The 18,576-nt window shown below is 34.4% G+C and overlaps 1 protein-coding gene across 5 annotated transcripts in view; it reads left to right on the top strand.

Annotated features, from left to right (window-relative positions):
- The first annotated feature begins 491 nt into the window (after positions 1-491).
- Positions 492-18,576, top strand: part of LOC109855314 (elongation of very long chain fatty acids protein AAEL008004-like) — a 34,921-nt gene continuing 16,836 nt past the window's right edge. For 3 of the 5 annotated variants that reach the window (XM_020429447.1, XM_020429442.1, XM_020429443.1), the window contains exon 1: positions 10,181-10,670. The gene's annotated coding sequence lies outside the window, so the exon portion shown is untranslated. Of the gene's footprint in view, positions 685-1,161; positions 1,248-10,180; positions 10,671-18,576 lie in introns of those variants that run through there. The other 2 variants (XM_020429444.1, XM_020429446.1) reach the window with 2 other exon arrangements.

Below are 18,576 nucleotides of genomic sequence, written 5' to 3' on the forward strand. Positions count from 1 at the left end.
AAGGTTTAATGCAGTTGTGACTCTAGTTAAAATATGCAGTCACGTGATCAATTGGAAGACTCTGCAGCAGACAATTGAATCCGTAGTGTGAACAACGAATCCGAATCCAATGATCCGCAATCCCAATCCAATCTACGTCCGCAATACGTAGTGCGACACGGGCCTAAACTTAAGCGTCTATCCTATGGTACACGTGACGTAAAATATAGCATTTTGTAACCAAGGTAGGATTTTGGAACGTATCATACCCTACATACGGATTGGGATTGCCTTTACGCGGACTCAGTTGCGGTAGGTTGCGAATTAGACCAATCTGGCCAATCAGATCTCGAAGCTTGTTCAATCGCAACAACTCGCGACTAGCGAAGAGGTCTCGATTCTGACCAGAGATATCGACACTATCGATATTTCAGAGAATCGCAATATGGACACTTCGATAGATTTTATATTGCCATCAGTCAGACGAGACAACGCGACGACGCTTTGCATAACTCTCGTACAAAATATTCTCTTATCCTTCGTATCACGGTCACATGACGAATGAACTGTCGAACTATTCGATGTTGATAATTTAACGTTTACGCGAAATTTGTATAGTGATCTCCGCACAATTCTTCAACTTCTCATCGCCGTGTTCCATCAAATTAAATGAATATATCGCTAAAGATTCGCCGCTGCGTACAGGTATTTTTTCTCTAATTTTTATTAACATTTAATATCTTTTTTATATTGTAAATAACAATAGATTTTATATAAGCGCTTGAGAAATAAAAACAAAAATAGGAGAGAGGAAAGAGAGAGAAAGAAATTTCACATGAGGAAAAAAGTTTTTTTTTTACCAAGAAACCAAGTTCTGTCTTTTGCGTTAAATATAGTTGTATTTTTTTTTCATGTATGTATTTTTTTAATTACATAAATTTATTATTCTTTATTATTTCTGGCAAAGTCAAAGCGCGCGCGCAAATTACGTAAAGTTTTTTAATTCTTCGAGAGACGTCACCGCCCCGTCAGTGCAGACGAAAACGAGTTTGCTGCGCGTATATTTTTAACTCCGCGGAGATTCAAACTCTCTCTCTCTCTCTCTTTCTTTCGGGTGGATCCTCTCCGAGAATGCACGCGGCGATTGAGAGTCGCGCGAGTGTGTGTCGCGAGCCGTAAACCCGTTCGAGGAAGTTCGGTGCGAAGCGAAATCGATCGATTGACACGCGAGAGAAAGAGAGAAGACGACGTTAGACGTGCGGCAACAGGTGAGGAAACGCGGCGAGCGTTCGCACGCAATCAGCTGATCGGCGCGAAATTCGCCGGCCGAAAAAGATGTAACGACTCCGGTATCATAGTTATGGTGGTCTAACGATCGAGCGAGAATCATTACAGTTGAAAGAACAACTTGATATCCCGTGTTTTTATTAGTTATACGAACGACTTTCAAACGCGTTGATATCGAGTGAGAATGTGAAACAATTCATATTTCTTTTTTGTTTTTCATTTTCACATTAATTAAAACTCAAACTTTGAGAGGAAATGGTGTATTTCTGAATATAAAAAGAAAAATCGATTTTTAGAAACGCCTTTCTGCCGTGATTTCTAACGTACTGTCGCAACTTGTAGATTGTATATAAATATATATGTGGATATTGCGATATAAAATTTCCTGCGATATAAAAAGTCATTACTGCTATTTGACGGATTCATTATAAACTAATCAGAAAAAAAGATCCGATTTTTGTCGTTGTTTCCTTTTTCTATTGAAAGAAAAAAAAACTGATTAGAAAAACAATCGTTTTGCATATAAACTCGATTCTAGAAAATTTCCATAGTCTACTATGCTAATTACTCGGGAAATCGATATTTTTTTGCTTTATTATAAAATAGTGCGCCACAGATTACATAAAATGTATCACGTATAATTGCGCGATCATTTCCATGTGTAAAAAAATCGACGCGCAAAATTTTATAAAACAACAAAAAATAGCGTCTATCCTATGATTATAAATAAATTCATATTCTCCTCCTATGATTATGAGTAGGATAGATTCTCGAATATAATAGTTATTAAACGTGTTTTATTTGTTTTTTTTTGTAATTTGTGCAATCATATATTCTCTAAGAAATATAGTTATTCATACTTGAATACGCGGCGGGGAGAGGAAAAAAACGAGGAGGAGGAGGAGGAGGAGGAGGGAGAGGAGGAGGAGATCGCGGTAAACTTTGTACGCGTATCACGTCGCGGACGTGCGAGTCGACTTGATTCGTGTGTACGTGAAGCACTTACGAAAACTCGGAAAGAGCGGAGAATCCTTGACGACAGAAATTATGAAGAAAATGCTACACGTTTTTTTTTCTACGAAACGTCACAGTCACTTTTGTAGATTTGACACTCTTCGTCAAAACTGAATTCCCAACATTTCAATCTTAATCATACGAGAAAAAGATATTTATCGCGTAGAATCGATTACTTGCAAATTCCTTATCTAAATTTGAAATCACGTTTCAAATTTATTAAGCAAAAACTGTGTATTAAGTAAAAACTTGTAAATCCATCTGTGACTATTCTAAATTAAAGTTTGATCGCGTCCCAAAGCTGAGATAATCATAAATCACATTTTTTACACGCGACATTGATAAAGAAATTAAATGCAATAAATTATCAACATAAAGAATGCAGGAAATATTAACATAAAAAAACTATTTCAAACATTTAGAATTATTGCTCGCCTAGCTGTCGAAATAAAACCGCGCGGAAAAATATTTCTTTTCGCTCGATTCGAGACATGATTATTTAGACGGGTAACAGCGGCAACATAGTACGCGCTTGGATTTTGACATATCACTTTTTTGTGATTTTCTCGCTTTTGTTATACTCAAAATTGCTTCAAAGAAGCAATCTAAATCTATGGCTGTTTCTTTTGATGAATTGATTTTTGTATCAAAATTCTAAAAAGTTTAGTCATTTTATTAGTTTCGACAGCTGAGCAAAATGACAGATTTGGTTTTCTACACGCGCGACATTGTCGTTTGCCATAATAAGCATTAGTGCGCATTTGTTCGAATAAGCAATTTGTTCGTGTGTTGCACAAATCGCTAGCACAATCGCTACTAAATTTCATCGCATCGGCGAAAGGAAATAAGTTGTTTTTACCAAATTTTTGAGCATAATAAAATTAGTTACCTTCATTTCTACACTATAAAATGCTAAAACAAATAGAGTCTAAAATATTTTGTACACGTGAATCGAGTTCTAAGAGTCCATCGTGGCGTAAAACTACTAAGCGTAAATATATTGCTTTTTGATACTTCTGACACAATAAATAAATCTCTCTCAATAAAATATCTAAATTTTTTCTAATCAAAGTCACATGTTTTTTTTTTTTTGAGCAATTACACCTTTGCACTTTATCTTGCGCGTGGCATATTAATTCCTGATATTTTCTCGATTCATGGAAAAAAGTAAAAAAAAAAAATTTAATAATGATTTATGCATTCAGTCTCCAGCGCTATGATTTACATTTTTTATAATTCACGTAATTCACATAGTTCAAAACACTTGTAATTTTATTTCTGTTTTTACTGCATAGAACGTGATCTTTGACACATATTACGAGATGAGATTAAGGATCAAGTTTTACGCATGATTTGCCTATCGTTAATTTACATTTACAAGACGTTAAGTTTATTTATATTTATGGTTTATTAAATATAAAAAATAATGTATTTTAATACGTTTGTCAGTCAAATTAGCTCTTGAATTATTTTTAGCACTTCTACAACTGACTTACGACGAGAACGCGTGTTGACGCGATCCGATGACACACGATTGACATAAAAAAAACACTCGCTGATCATCATATTGTCATCAATTATCAACTAGAATTCAATTTATTTTTGACGAATTGTTAATAGATAATAAAATTTAATTAATTTCACTCTGTGTCTCGCCGTGAGATAGAACACGGCGGCACGGCACGTTCGCGCGATTGAGCAACACAGATGCGATCGAGGTGTATGTACATGTACACTTTCGATTCCCTGTGCTTCACTTAACCGATCATACGGCACTTCTGTAGGCCAAGGTCGTGTACGAAAACAACGACATTATGCCGATCTAATTGTAAGTAGGTGCATATCGGATTTTGGAATCGTCGACTTTCTCTTGATCCGCGTCTTTTACATTTTTCTCCTTTTTCTTCAATTTAAAGAAATTTGAAATTCACGCTTTAGCTCGCAAAAAAGCTTTCTAATAAGAGAGGCTGTAATATTTTTTTTAAATAATATCTAGAATATACAGGGGTTGTGTGTGTGTGAACAGTAATTAATTAAGATAAGCGGTCGCGGTAAAACCTTTGGTAGACGCTTTAGGAGTAAGTGAGTATAATTAAAGCAAAAAAAAAAAAAAATATTGCACTCTACATAATTTCTCTAAAAGATAACTAAAATTGCGAGAGATATCTCTGGAAAGTGGGAAGTTCTCTTTATCTATCATAAGTTTTATCTATTGTGAAAATTAAGTATGTAAACATTACATATAGCGTTATTTATACATATAAAAGAAACACTTTTTTTAATAATTGAAAGCTTATACAAACGACGCACAATTGCAAAATTTCATTAATTTATAATTCTTCACATTTGAATACAATATATGTGCAAACCAAGATCAAGGTTCATCCGTTTCAGCGGAAAATGTTTCAAATGACGTCAATCAACCTATGAATTATTCGTAACAATTAATGTTACCGATAAATTCATTGAACTAGACTTTAAACCTAAATTTGATCACTAAATGCGATGTTTATATTGATATTTGACTGGATTTATTCATTACAGTCGAAATGTGTTCAACTTGCACGAATATAATTAATGTGTTACGCTTTATTTCGCACTAATCTAATAAAACGATATTTAATTTAAGTACAAAAAACTCACTGATTAACTTATTGATCAAGTTAATAATAACAAATTGATGAAGCTTTTTTTTAAAACAAAATAATCGTAAAATCACTTTAATAATAAAATTATACAAAACAAACACGCTTTTAACTCTCTGTCATCGCTTATTGAACAATGACTTTTTTATATTACATGTTTTAAAATTTTTTTGTTGCAACTGCAGAGATCTTTTCTCGTTTTAAATGTTCTCGTTCTGAATAGTTATTTTTTTCCGGCAATTGTCGTTTAGATATATTGCAAGGACTATGATATATATATATTTAGCTTACAAAAAGCATCAAGTAATATGCTACAGCAACGAAGTCGCACACAAGTGTTTCTTTCACATTTTGTTATCAATACACATACATATGTAATAATTTTGCAAGATGAATTACACGACAGCAATTACGCAGTTACGATAAGTCTATTTAATGACGATTCAATGATAGTCAACGTTAAATCGATTAGAATATATGCAACATCATAGACATTCATATACATATGTTGTTACGTAAATGTCACGGAACAATGGTTGCTTTCTGAAAATAATTACCCGGCTATCGTTTCTTCGACGCTATCATTTTTTGCTAATAGCAAAATTTTATTGCAAAGTTACGGAATTAAGAAAGCGAAGTGTTGCGATAAATAAGTGCAATCCTTACCGCGGTGTATTCTCCTGTAAAATTGTGAGACAGACGATTTGTACGTTTGAAATGGATTCCTTCCGGTCGTTATGCGCATACAAAAAGAAAAACAAATCGAGTTTTATAAGATTCGGTTCTCTTTCGGAAAGAAAGAACTTAATTTTTAGATTTAAAGAACTTTTTTGAGATCGGAACGAGACAATTTTTCATTTACTCGATGAGACTTTTAAGGGTGTAAAATGTTAAAACGCAACGTTCGATTAATAAGACAAGAGACAAATCGGTTAGATATATTATTTTAATCGATGTTGATAAATTTATCCGATCTTCGACAAGAATATATTTTGTATATATTTACTTTGTAAGTCTCCGCATTCCAAAATAAAATCTAGTCAGATCTCGGTGCTTCAGAAATATATATATATATATATATATACGCACATATAATTCTTTATGTCCGTACTTATGTACTGTGCGTAAACCGGAAATGGTTTTCTGTATCAATTGTCGTCTTGATTTATATACTTCGAATATGTTCAAACTTTTTAACTCACGTCTTTCTAAGTAATTACTATACCTCATGTTTCCAAATAATTATAATAAATAACATCGCATCTTGTGCGTTTTTTTTTATACGAGACATCTTTTTTTATCATATGCAAATTTTCATTTCATTTGTTTGACATTTAAAGGAAAGTCATTCTGATGTTTGTATTGATTTATCACTTTTTGGTTTTCAATTACATCTTTTAAACGAGAGATAAAAAACAAAAGCGCGATATATTCTCGCCGAAAAAAGATCGGACAAATTCCAATATTAAAATTAAAATGATACGCAAAAATAGCAAGATTTCAGAGTTTGTTTCATTGGTATTAATAAATATCCGGTAATTGTGACCGTCTTCCACTAAAATTATACACATAAATTAAAAAAATAATGTCTTCTCTTTCTTCTATTTTCGTAATAAAAACGTTTATATTAACATAAAGATCTCAATTAAGATTTGCACTGTCATAAAACCAGCAAGGAATTATCAAGAAATGATACTAGTCCAATATTAGCGGTTTTGTTTATGCAATATGTTTGTTTCCATTTAACAAATATTGTCTTACGGCGATTTTTTGATACTGTCCTGGCATGCAGTGGAGTCGACATTGGATCAGTATCACGCCAGTGGAAATGCCTAGCAAAATTCTAATAACATAATAGTTCGAAGTTTTAATATCATTCTCGTAGCGAGCAGCAACTCTGACCTTTGACGCAAAACAATTCAATTAAAATCCCAAACGCAATCGACACCTCCAACAAACACAATTCGAGTTTCGGGACCGCGTTTAGGAGTTAAAAATTTTTTCGCGTGTTTCGAAAGTTAAAAGTCCGATGTGGATTACATTGATACTGGGGATTAGTGCTTACACACAGAATTAATTTACTAGGCGAGACATGTAAGAATGAAAAATGTTTGATTAATAATCGATTAGATTTGTCTTGTTTGCAGAAAAACACTGTTTTTTCGAACGACAATAAGAAAACAATAAAAAACTTGTTACTACCTTATGGGTTAATATCTTTTTTTTTTATATTACGAGATTAATGACTTGCATTGCATACGTGCTGTAAAAAGTAATAACTTTGAATTAAATATTAAATATAAGACTAGATCTAAAATTCTGGATGTATAAAAAATCAAATACATAATTACGTATACTTGCTCGAACATAAACGATTTGATTTTCAATAGTTTGCATTTTTAGATAATAATTTTAATTATTTAAAATGATTTTGAACTATTCTTTTTTATAGTATATTTTAACCTTCCATTATAATGAAGATTTCAGCCCCTTCAGAGAAAATTTCTTTGTTTAATTTCTCCAAACAAATTTTTATTTTTCTTACGAAACGGTTTAATATTTTGCTTAAGTGTCACTTTTACGTTAAAGTAGAGAGACTTTATAAAATATATCTTACAATTTTTTAAGATTTGTTTAAAATCTACAACAGTAAAACAATAAGTCTCGGTTTTTCAGACTCGATTTGAAGGCAGGGTTAATGAAAAACCACATTGCAAACAGAGAGTTTATTTAATATGTTAATATATTATTAATGTTTATTCAATATGTTAATATATTATAAATGTTTATTTAATATGTTAATATATTATTATAATATTTAATATGTTAATACATGTGAAACAAGAAATTTTTTACTTTATGTATAACAGATTGTTTTATATGATTTATTATCTGTAATATACCTATACAAGTAAAAAACATTTCTACAAAGTTTTTTTTTAATAATACGTAATGTATATTTTTTATGATAATATGTATATATTTTTTATGATTTTTTATAATTTTTTATAATTTTTTATAATATAATATTGTTAATTTGTTGTTTCTTTTTTTCATTATTATAACTTTGTACTAATAATGACATAACAAAAAGCCAAAGTATTTTAAAACTTAGCATAGACTTTAAGAGAAATATCGTATATTATATTAAACAATAATTAAACAATAATTAAACAATAATTAAACTTTAATCTAGTAATTAATTTGAATTTGAGTTGTGAGCTGTTATGTTGTGGACTTTTTTATCTGAATATAATACAAATAATATACATATATGTATGTATGTATATATATATATATATACAGGGTATCTGATAATGACCGTATAACCGCTCGTGTGTAGATAGAAGAGATTATTCTGAGTCGAAAAGTCCTTTACCATTTTGCGAGATTCGCAATATTTAACGAAATTTTAATACATAAAGATCCACGAATGAGCGTGCAGCCACATGCAAAATGACAGCTCGGAGCTGTCATTTTTTTCGCGCGCTCGTACGCCGTAGCAACGGAATGACAAGAAATAATAAGCAGCATATAATACACATAAAAAATCAATAACTGCCGACGACTAACTAATGTGACGCGAAAATATAAATTTTGTACTTTTTTAATTGAAATGAATAAGTCTAATGTCAAGATAAGTTAAAACTGAGTTCTTTTATACTCTTGTAATTAGGTATTTACTTATTACTGTATTAATAATTATTTATTTACTTATTTTTTTATATTTCAAGGTTTACATACAAGAAAACTTTTATTATTAGAAAAAATTAAATTTTTTTTCTATTCTTTATGGGATTTTTTAAATACATAGATAAGTAAATAAATGAATAATCGTTATCGACATTTTTCTTTGATCATATAGCCCATTTTTCTTTACTTATATAATTGTATGAGCTATATGATCAAAGAAAAATGTCGATAACGATTATTCATTTATTTACTTATCTATGTATTTAAAAAATCCCATAAAGAATAGAAAAAAAATTTAATTTTTTCTAATAATAAAAGTTTTCTTGTATGTAAACCTTGAAATATAAAAAAATAAGTAAATAAATAATTATTAATACAGTAATAAGTAAATACCTAATTACAAGAGTATAAAAGAACTCAGTTTTAACTTATCTTGACATTAGACTTATTCATTTCAATTAAAAAAGTACAAAATTTATATTTTCGCGTCACATTAGTTAGTCGTCGGCAGTTATTGATTTTTTATGTGTATTATATGCTGCTTATTATTTCCTGTCATTCCGTTGCTACGGCGTACGAGCGCGCGAAAAAAATGACAGCTCCGAGCTGTCATTTTGCATGTGGCTGCACGCTCATTCGTGGATCTTTATGTATTAAAATTTCGTTAAATATTGCGAATCTCGCAAAATGGTAAAGGACTTTTTGACTCAGAATAATCTCTTCTATCTACACACGAGCGGTTATACGGTCATTATCAGACACCCTGTATATATATATGCGTATATATATATTTTTATGTTTGTATATAATATAAATATGTACATATTTCTTTTGAATGTGTAAATTGATTTATTTAGTAAAACACTTAGTTTTTATTTAATTTTTTACAGTATCTGAATTTTGCGATGCCTCTTTTTTGAATATGTAAATTATTAAAATAATTTGTTTAGTTTTTAAAAACATTTCGGTTTTATTTAATTTTTTACAATATCTGAATTGTGCGATATTGGCTTTTCTTAAGATAATAAATATTCATACGTCTCAAGTACACGAACACACTCGCGATTTTCTCGCGGAAGCTAGACGAAAGTTCGAGAGTTCTATCAAAGTGCAAGCCGATTTGCACACACCGTGGGACGTAATTAACACGTGACATAATCTTGGAAACATCCGAATACCCAACAGAGACATAACTCGTGTTACAAAAAATATCATCATCATCATCATCATCATTATCATCGTCGTCGTCGTCGTCGTCGTTGTCATTATCATCATAATTATCATTACTATCGCTATAACCACATCACCGCGTCGCGTTGTAGTCCGTCGTCGGATCATACATAATGACGTCACGCGGGAAGATACAACGAGAGCACATCAGAAGCACGTCAGGTGAGCTGACACTGTATTGCGATGATGACGACGTCGACAACGACGACGACGAGATCCACAAAAAAGAAGGAGAGGGAAAAAGAGACAGAAGCGGTAGAGAGAAGGGATAGTGAGCACCAATATGGCGTACCGGTTAAAAGCAATGCATCTACGCTACGTCCTCAGTCCGCGAGTTGGCATGACGGCGGTGCGGTTGATTTTCCGACATTAAAACACGGTTTCAATCACGACCGGTTTCGGGTAATATCTGTTTTTATTTTCTTTTTGTATTTTTCAATTATTCTCGTCAAAATTAAAAAATTGACGACACGCTCGGTTTGCCGAAAACAACGTACACGTTGTTCGTGGATTCGCGATTCCGAAAAAAAATCCAAAGAGGATTTAGGATTTTTTTTTTGTTTTTCAACATCACCGATATATATCCGTCGTGCCGATATCTCTTCGAGACTCCCTTTGTTCTTCTTTCGTTCCGTAAAAGAAATTAGCAATTGCGAAAATCTCAAAATCGACGATCGGGTAAAAGAAAACGAAAGAAGAAGCAACGGAAACTACTTTCGTTTTCGTTTAAGTGTCACGAAACTTGTGGTGTGTGTTACGGTTTCTGGAAGAACATTGACTAAAATCGATCAACGCGCAATCACGCAATCTTTTTCGATTACAGTAAGTATCGTGAAAGAGATTTTTTTTTCTTAATCACGCTGGATGAAAAATGAAATTTACATCGAATAAGTTAAATCAATGATATTAAAAATATGTTGAGCTGAGAGGTTTTTTAAAGAGTAACAGTTAGATGAAATTGTATATTAAAAATTGATAAAAATATTATGCAAAATAATATTCTATATCTTATTTGTAAATATATATGATAAATAGGAATTATTGTGACACAAAATATTTTTTTTTTTTTAAATCAACAATATATCGAAATTACACAAGAACTTATTTATTTTCGACAATCAAACTGGACATTGAATCAGTTCAATTGTCGCACGTTCAATTTTCGATATCGTAAACCTCGGAAAATATAATCGATATATCCGGTATGTACTGCCGCTCAAACTTAGTGGGATATCGATTTTCGGCATCAAGGACTAATAAATCATTCTATCGGGTTAGAGCAAGAGAGATCGTAAATTAAATTGAAATATTGACGAGTATGTGATTCCCGCGCAAACTAGTTAAAGCAATCGCTGCCTCTGTCCGCGATCTGAGCAAAGTTCAATTATATTTTCGATCGGGATATCGATCTCTCGCAAAAGTCCCCTCGACCGATTCGTAAATACGAAATGTGGTACTCGTATAAAACTTCCTTCCTTTCCTCCTCATCTTTTTTCGCTTAAGTGAATCACCTCGGGCGCTCGATTTGAAGTTCGATTCACGTTCCACCCGTTCGCGACAGACTGTGGGAGCACTTAATGAACGTATTTATAGTCGTCAGACCATCCTTATGTACCGAGGGAAGCCTTGAGTCAACGTTTCACGATGCGTGCCGCGTCGTCGTCGTCGTCGCGCGGTGCCTCCTTCTGCGTTCCATTTGCGCGATTAATAGGACGAACGGATGATTGCTCGCACACGTTGCGGCAACAAGTTGTCGATTCGACTTGTTACTCCGCGACCACGAGGAATCCCACGTGATCGTCACGATATGACATATTCCTCCTGTCTCAGCACGGTTTCATCACGGTTGTCAATGAGATACAAAAAAAAGTGAATAACAATATTTTTTTCCGGTGGTTTTTTTTTTTTTGGACGCGCGCTGAGTTTTGTTTCTTGATTTTGATTTCGGTAAGTGATAATGAATTTATTTGCCATGTGATCTCTCACGCACGTTTCGCGTTAGTGATCTCTGCAAATAACGAGTTCGCGCGGTGTTATATTTGTTTCCGACGTTTACGATATCAAAAAGTGAACGCGTGAACAAATTGCACTGATTTAATATGTCCGGTTTGATTATCGAAAACGTATTTTTTATTCACGGACACAACTTCTTGTGCAATTTCGTGTATATCGTTGATTTAAAAAAAACAAAAAAAAATATTTTGTGCCACAATAATCTCTACTTACGTAAATTTACAAACATCTAGACAGATAAATTGGAACAAGACATTTCTTTGCACTGTGAAGATAATGTATTCACACTGCTAACTAAACAGAAAGGAGAGAGGGGGACTCTGCAACTTCTTATACGCCTTCGATATATACCGATCCAAACTTTCCGGTTATGATTCGTTTTTTTTTTTTTTTTTCCTATTCGTTTTCTCAATGCGTAAGACCTACATTCGTATACTTGTTAAATGTAGAAGAATGTTGTTGAAACATGTGTCGTTGCCTCACATTTTCAAGACAAACCGGTTGCTCTCCTAAATTAGATAAAGGTTTCAACTACTGTACCGCGAATATTTCGCTCTCATGTGTGCATCACACAATTCCGCGTTACGTAACATGACAATACAATGGTATGTGGGTATGATTAATTGTCGCACGATATGCGACACGTATGTACACGCGACGTATCGCGGCTCTATCCGGAGCGGAAAGCCCAAAGATTCCACACACGTTACTTTTTTTTCCGCGATATGTCGCAAAACCTGAAAAACAAAAACCAAAAAAACTGTGAAGATTATATAACGTTTTTTCACTCACGCAAAAGTAGAAATAAATTTAGGAGGAATGAGGGAAACTTGTTTAGAGCACGAAAGTTCTTTTCTTAAATGAACTTTGTAGAGAAATAATCACATACTATTTGCTTGAAAGTGTTTTGCTCGCCGAAATTTAAACTCGTTGCTTGCTGGTTCACATAATTTTTTTTTTCTTTAAAAACTTGTCAAACAAGTTTTTAACTTTTTATTGATAATTGCTTAATCTTATCACTGCTCCATTAAACATCGATTGCAAATACCATATCAAATCTAACACGTTGAACGCCACGTGACGCATATCTCAGGTAGATTTTCCTTGTTTACCCATTTATACGGGTGGCGAGATTTTTATTCGTCTAAGTGAAACAAATTTAACGAAGAACTTGCAAGATTATTTAATAAGTAAACGAGTCTTTAATATATATCGCACACAAAAACCAACACAATTTGGAACTCCAAAAGTAGGAAACATATCTGACATTTTTTTTCAACGCGTTCAACGCGGTTCAACGTGTTAAGAAATAAGCGGATGATATATATTTGACGACAAATAAGAAAATGATAAGAAAGCTCAATGTACATATAATGTATTGGAATATATTTTTGTACGGCAATTAATTGTGAAAAAAAACTTGCGCACTTGTTAGTAGGAATGGTTGTTGGAATGTTTATAACATCTTTTTTCAATCATAAATTCGTTTTAAATTATTATTGCTCGCACATCTCTGTATTTAGACTACTTATACTTTATATCATTTAATATTGCATAAATAATTGCACTGACATTGAAGCATGTAAGACGTATTATTAGTCATACACGTATATATAATCCCACTAGAGCAACTAATTATTATTGCAGCGCGTTTTATATGAATTAGTACAATATACAGTCTCAGAATAGTACAATATGTAATTGAATTTGTACAATATGTAATTTAATAATCATTCCCGCGTCACATTTAATCCGTGTAACACACGTTCAAGATCGTTCGATACATAACTTTTAAATGTAAACGAGGCGCTAATAAGAATTGACACAAAGCATTTGTTATTTAAAAAATAGAAAACAAAAACAACCGAAGCAAATGAGTGTTAGGTTTTTAACTTTTTCGTGTGACAAATGTGTACAAATTAAATTGTTTATCCGAGGATTAACTAATTGTTGTTAAATTGTTTATTCGCGATCTAATTAATATTGTTCTGTCAGATGACGGAACAGCATATAAGCGGATTAGTACACGCACAAAACCAAATAAACTAGTTTCTGCTTAGATGTGGTCGGCGTATGTGCCGGTTGCTGTATACAGTAACGCAATCGGTAAAAGCTGTTGTATAATCTACGCAGAGATGCAAAAAAAAAAAACGCGGTGTGTGTGTGTGCGCGCGCGCACTAGACACTTTTTATAGTCTTGAATACAGACGCGCGCGATCGATTGAGAGAGAGGCGATTCCACTCACACACATGTGATCGATCGATAGACGACGACGACGACGACGACGACGACGACGATCGGATCGCAAACCCGTCGATCTGTTGCACACGATGATCGGGCTAAATCACGGCGCGATATCGAAGATTTACACGACACATACTTTCCTGTGCAACTGGCACTCGTCACACGTTCGTTCACGCGCGCGCGCGAACGCCAACTTATCTACCTATTACGTGAAACGTTGGCGTGTTGCGACACGAGCGGCAAATTTTCTGACAGAGATCGAAACAAGTCCTGCTTTCTCCCGAATTTTTCAGCATAAGGTCTTGTCGCGCGCGCGCCGCCGCGGGAATCAATACGTTTTTTTCTTTATCGGAATTATTTTTATTAAAAAAGTAACAATCGATTATTAATGATCGATTCGATATTAACATATGTGTAAGTCCACCGGATGCTTAGAAGCGAGCGAACTCTCAAGGCTTGTACGTCCGGTTTTGCTCTCGCGTCCCGTGCTCGCGCGGTACTCGAGTCTTCGATTTGTTATCATTTATCTTTCGATCCTCTGCGATGATTGTATTTAGACGCGCCGTCGTACACTGGAAAAAAAAGTAACTCCCAAACACAATTCCAATGAATAATAATCAGACCCGGACGCTACTATCAAAATTCGTCGTAAAACGAACGCATTTGTAAATCTCGTCTCGATCGATCGGTTGAATTCGCACTCCCCGTGATTTTCCACAAAATAACTCAACTTTTGTCTCGCATATTACAATAGGAAGGTAATTCTATTTGAAACCTCGTTCGGCGAATCTCGAAAAGACTGTTGATAACAGGCTTTCAAAGTCTTTTCTCATTTCGCCGCGGCTGCTCATCAACGAACGTCCATTGAGGAAGGACTTTAATATCGTCGCTTATGTAAGCGAGGGGATTCTCTCTCTCTCTCTTTCTCTCTTTCTCTCTTAATTTTTTTCTCTATCGTTTTCCTACATTTTTCTTTCTCTTTCTTCCTTTCTTGTATCTTTCTTTTTCCCTCCGACTATTAACGCGTTACAGCAAGACTCTCGGCAAGTTGCAACTTGATGCAACTATGCACTTTCCCTGCAGCAGCTCCGCCGCCGCCGTAGCTGTTCGATCACTCTTGCACTCTAGGCAATCGAGATCGTGTGTTTTCGCAAGGAAAAAAGAAAAAACAATCGCTCCGCTGAATCCGGTTTAAGTCTTGTTTGCTCTTTTCAAGAATCTCGCGCGAAATTTGCAAATTGCATGCACATGCGCGGGAGCAAAACACGCGGAAACAGAGATTCCGAAGGTCGACTTACGAAAGATCCGCTTTCTCGCGTTTTTGATTACATCATCCGACCTTTACGCGCATTTTGTGATCTGTGTATCATCGAGACAACCCGATGCAAAAGGTGCGGGAACGTCCTCTAATCATCTCTTCGCGGTTTTTTTTCTCTCAAGCGCGAGAGAAATTTCCGCGACTTTGCTCTCTCAGCTTTGTTTCTTTCAGCAAAAAGTTGCGATGTCTGCGATTTTTTGAGTCGCGGGAATGGCGATAAATTCGCGGCCACCCCGTACACGTAACGTAACGAACTATATATGACATACGCGAACCGCGAGCGATTGTTTCTATAGCGATTCGCTGTTATCGACGACCGTTTCGACAAAAATACACGCACGAGGCGCAATGAATATAAAACCTAGACCACCGAGCCGACCATCTCTCGCTCGTTCTCAATCGTGTTTTGTAATCTCCTCGGCGAGGAGAGAGAACACGTCTCGCGGGATATGATGATGAATATTCACGCGTCCGGTGATAACATTTAAATCGTTGTTGCGTCCGGTTTAATGTTTTGTTGCGCTCGCGCGCGTAATAATAACCAGCGATACCGATTTGTTATTATCTCGATATATATCATATTGTCTCGCAACGGTTTTTCTTTTGAGATGCACGGTTGCAATTGGTTATGCAACTCCCCGGAGAAGAAATGGCAGAGGTCACACGTTCTTCTCTCCTGATCATTAGAACGTCATTTCATCGTCATCACGACAGTCAGTCCGTTTCTTTCGCAACACCGAATTCTTTTCTTGCGAGGCAGCATTTTCTGTGCGCGCCGTCTTTATCTCTTTGAGACTGTGCCGATATTATCCTTTGTTCGAAAAATAACTGTCTCTCATGTACGTTATTGTCAAATTGCGCGTTGTTTCGCGAACGATGTATATATATATATATATATATATATATATATATATAAACGCGTTTTCTTACAAGAAAATCGCCATCCACGACGATCCTGTTTCTGATGCGACCTTATTTCTGATCTGTCCTCGTTCGAGTTTCGCTGATATATCGTGCGTGCGCGTATGTATACGCACGGTATAAACTTCGCCACATGTGCGCTAATGCGCGCTGCACATCAGGGCGTTCGTCGTGATGCACCGCCCGAAGATTATATGGTAAAATTTAAGACAAAGCGACATGTTATTATTATTGTTATCATCAAAGAAATCATCGTGCGCGTCGGAAAACAAAGCGTCGGATTTCTCAAAAAAAGAGATGTGACAATCTCCCGATTCCCTCGAGCGTTCTCCAAATTACGTCAGATACGAGAGAAAAAATCAAACGATAATTGCATTAACTGATTCCGAGCGGCGCGGCGCGTATTTCGCGCGCTTTATTTGTCTCCGCGCAGGTATGAGCAAAAAAGACAAATATTTGTCAAGTGCATAAATCAAGCGAATACGACATTTGCATCCGGAGTACCTCGCGAACAAGAGAATCTATTGATGTGTCTGACGCGTTTCTTTCTATTCCAATTCCCGGGATTTCTTAAGACAGATCCGTGCAAATATGATTTTTAAAACTCTTTTTTTGATTGGCCTCGGTGATTGTCTAGAGACGGAGAGATGTGAAAGAAACCGTTGTTAATGGTATATCAACAACTCGTGGTTTTTAGCGTGGTTTTAATTATTCTTTACCATTTTTTAAAATTTTGTTACCCGGAGAGAGTGTTTTTTTTCAATATCTGACAACGTGCTTGCACAAATCGGTCGTATTCTTTATACGCAAATTTATTTTATTGCTTTTGAATCCCCTACTTACTGAATATAAAGTTGTTCTTGAAGTAAAAGAGAGAACGGGGTAATGACGCTCGCTTGAGGAAATTTATTAATACATGTTAAATTGGTTTTTCATTGAATGTATTTTTTTTGTAGATATTCGCATATGCACAATACTACATATATAGCGTAGATAAATTTAATATAAAGTAAAATTATAGTTTAGATAAATTTTATATTAGTTTAGATAAATTCTAGATAAATTTTATATATAAAGTAAAAACCATTAGATAAAAAATAATATATATATCATTCTTTAGAATTTTTGCAATTGAGATGATCGTTTGACCCGTGGTTGACTACCGTGGCCCCATTCTTCCCCTTTTTAACATAATTAAATTGTATCATATATACAATTGACATTGTTACATTAATTAACATAACAATACACAATTGTATCACATACAAAAAATTGACGTTTTTACATTAATTTGACGCGTAAAATATTGTAATATTTCTTCAAAATCATCGTCGATAATCGTGAGACTTTACGTAGAAAACTTGACAAATACACTCGTGAATTTTTGTAACGAGAAATTTTTCTTACAAATATTATGTGAATATCTTACGTAAAACTCACGTCATTATTTTGCAAATTATTTTCGCGTTACTCGAAAATCGCGAATTGACTCGGAATGTGTGAATTGAATTTTCCATTTAACGTTTTCCTCAAACACAAACGAGAGGAGGAAAATTTGCGAAAATTATTTTTAGTGCTTAAATACATACACTTTTGTAGAGAAAAAAAACTTTATTTTTTCACTTAGAATTTGTATCATAATTTTTTTGTTTTTACACTAATGTTATTGCGAACAAACCGACTAAGTCCGGAACACTCTGTCCTTCCTTTCATAATTTTTGTCCTTCTCGATTCCCACAATGATTTCTCTTACGCAAACATGATGAATTGTTTTTAAAATCGAGAAGACTAAATTCGAAAAAGACAGCATTGTGTGACAGCTGTGTGTGTGTGTGTGTGTCGAAGCGAATCTTTAAACGTGACCGATCGGTGCTAAGCAATCCGACACTCAAGGTTCATGCAATTAACGAGTCCCTTCCATATTTCGTTTTCTTTTCGTTGATCGAAACTATGCAACACGTACGAAAAAATACGAAGGTCCAATCTTGAGTCCTTGAGAGCGCGTTAGTCGAAGCGACATGAGAAACCGAGTTAATCGAAATTATTGATTAATTGGATACGGTCAACGAGTTAATCGTCGAGAGTTAGTTCGTGACATTTGACGAATATTCGGGTTGCGTATCACGTGTTTGTAAAATCCTAACAATCGTTTCGTGTACAAGATTGTACGTACGACAATTAAATTCAGAACACGATATAATTGCGTTAAGATTATTTCTTTTTTTTTTTTT

The sequence above is a fragment of the Pseudomyrmex gracilis genome, unplaced genomic scaffold (genome assembly GCF_002006095.1).
Source record: "Pseudomyrmex gracilis isolate BER0280 unplaced genomic scaffold, ASM200609v1 scaffold_87, whole genome shotgun sequence".
NCBI lineage: Eukaryota > Metazoa > Arthropoda > Insecta > Hymenoptera > Formicidae > Pseudomyrmex > Pseudomyrmex gracilis.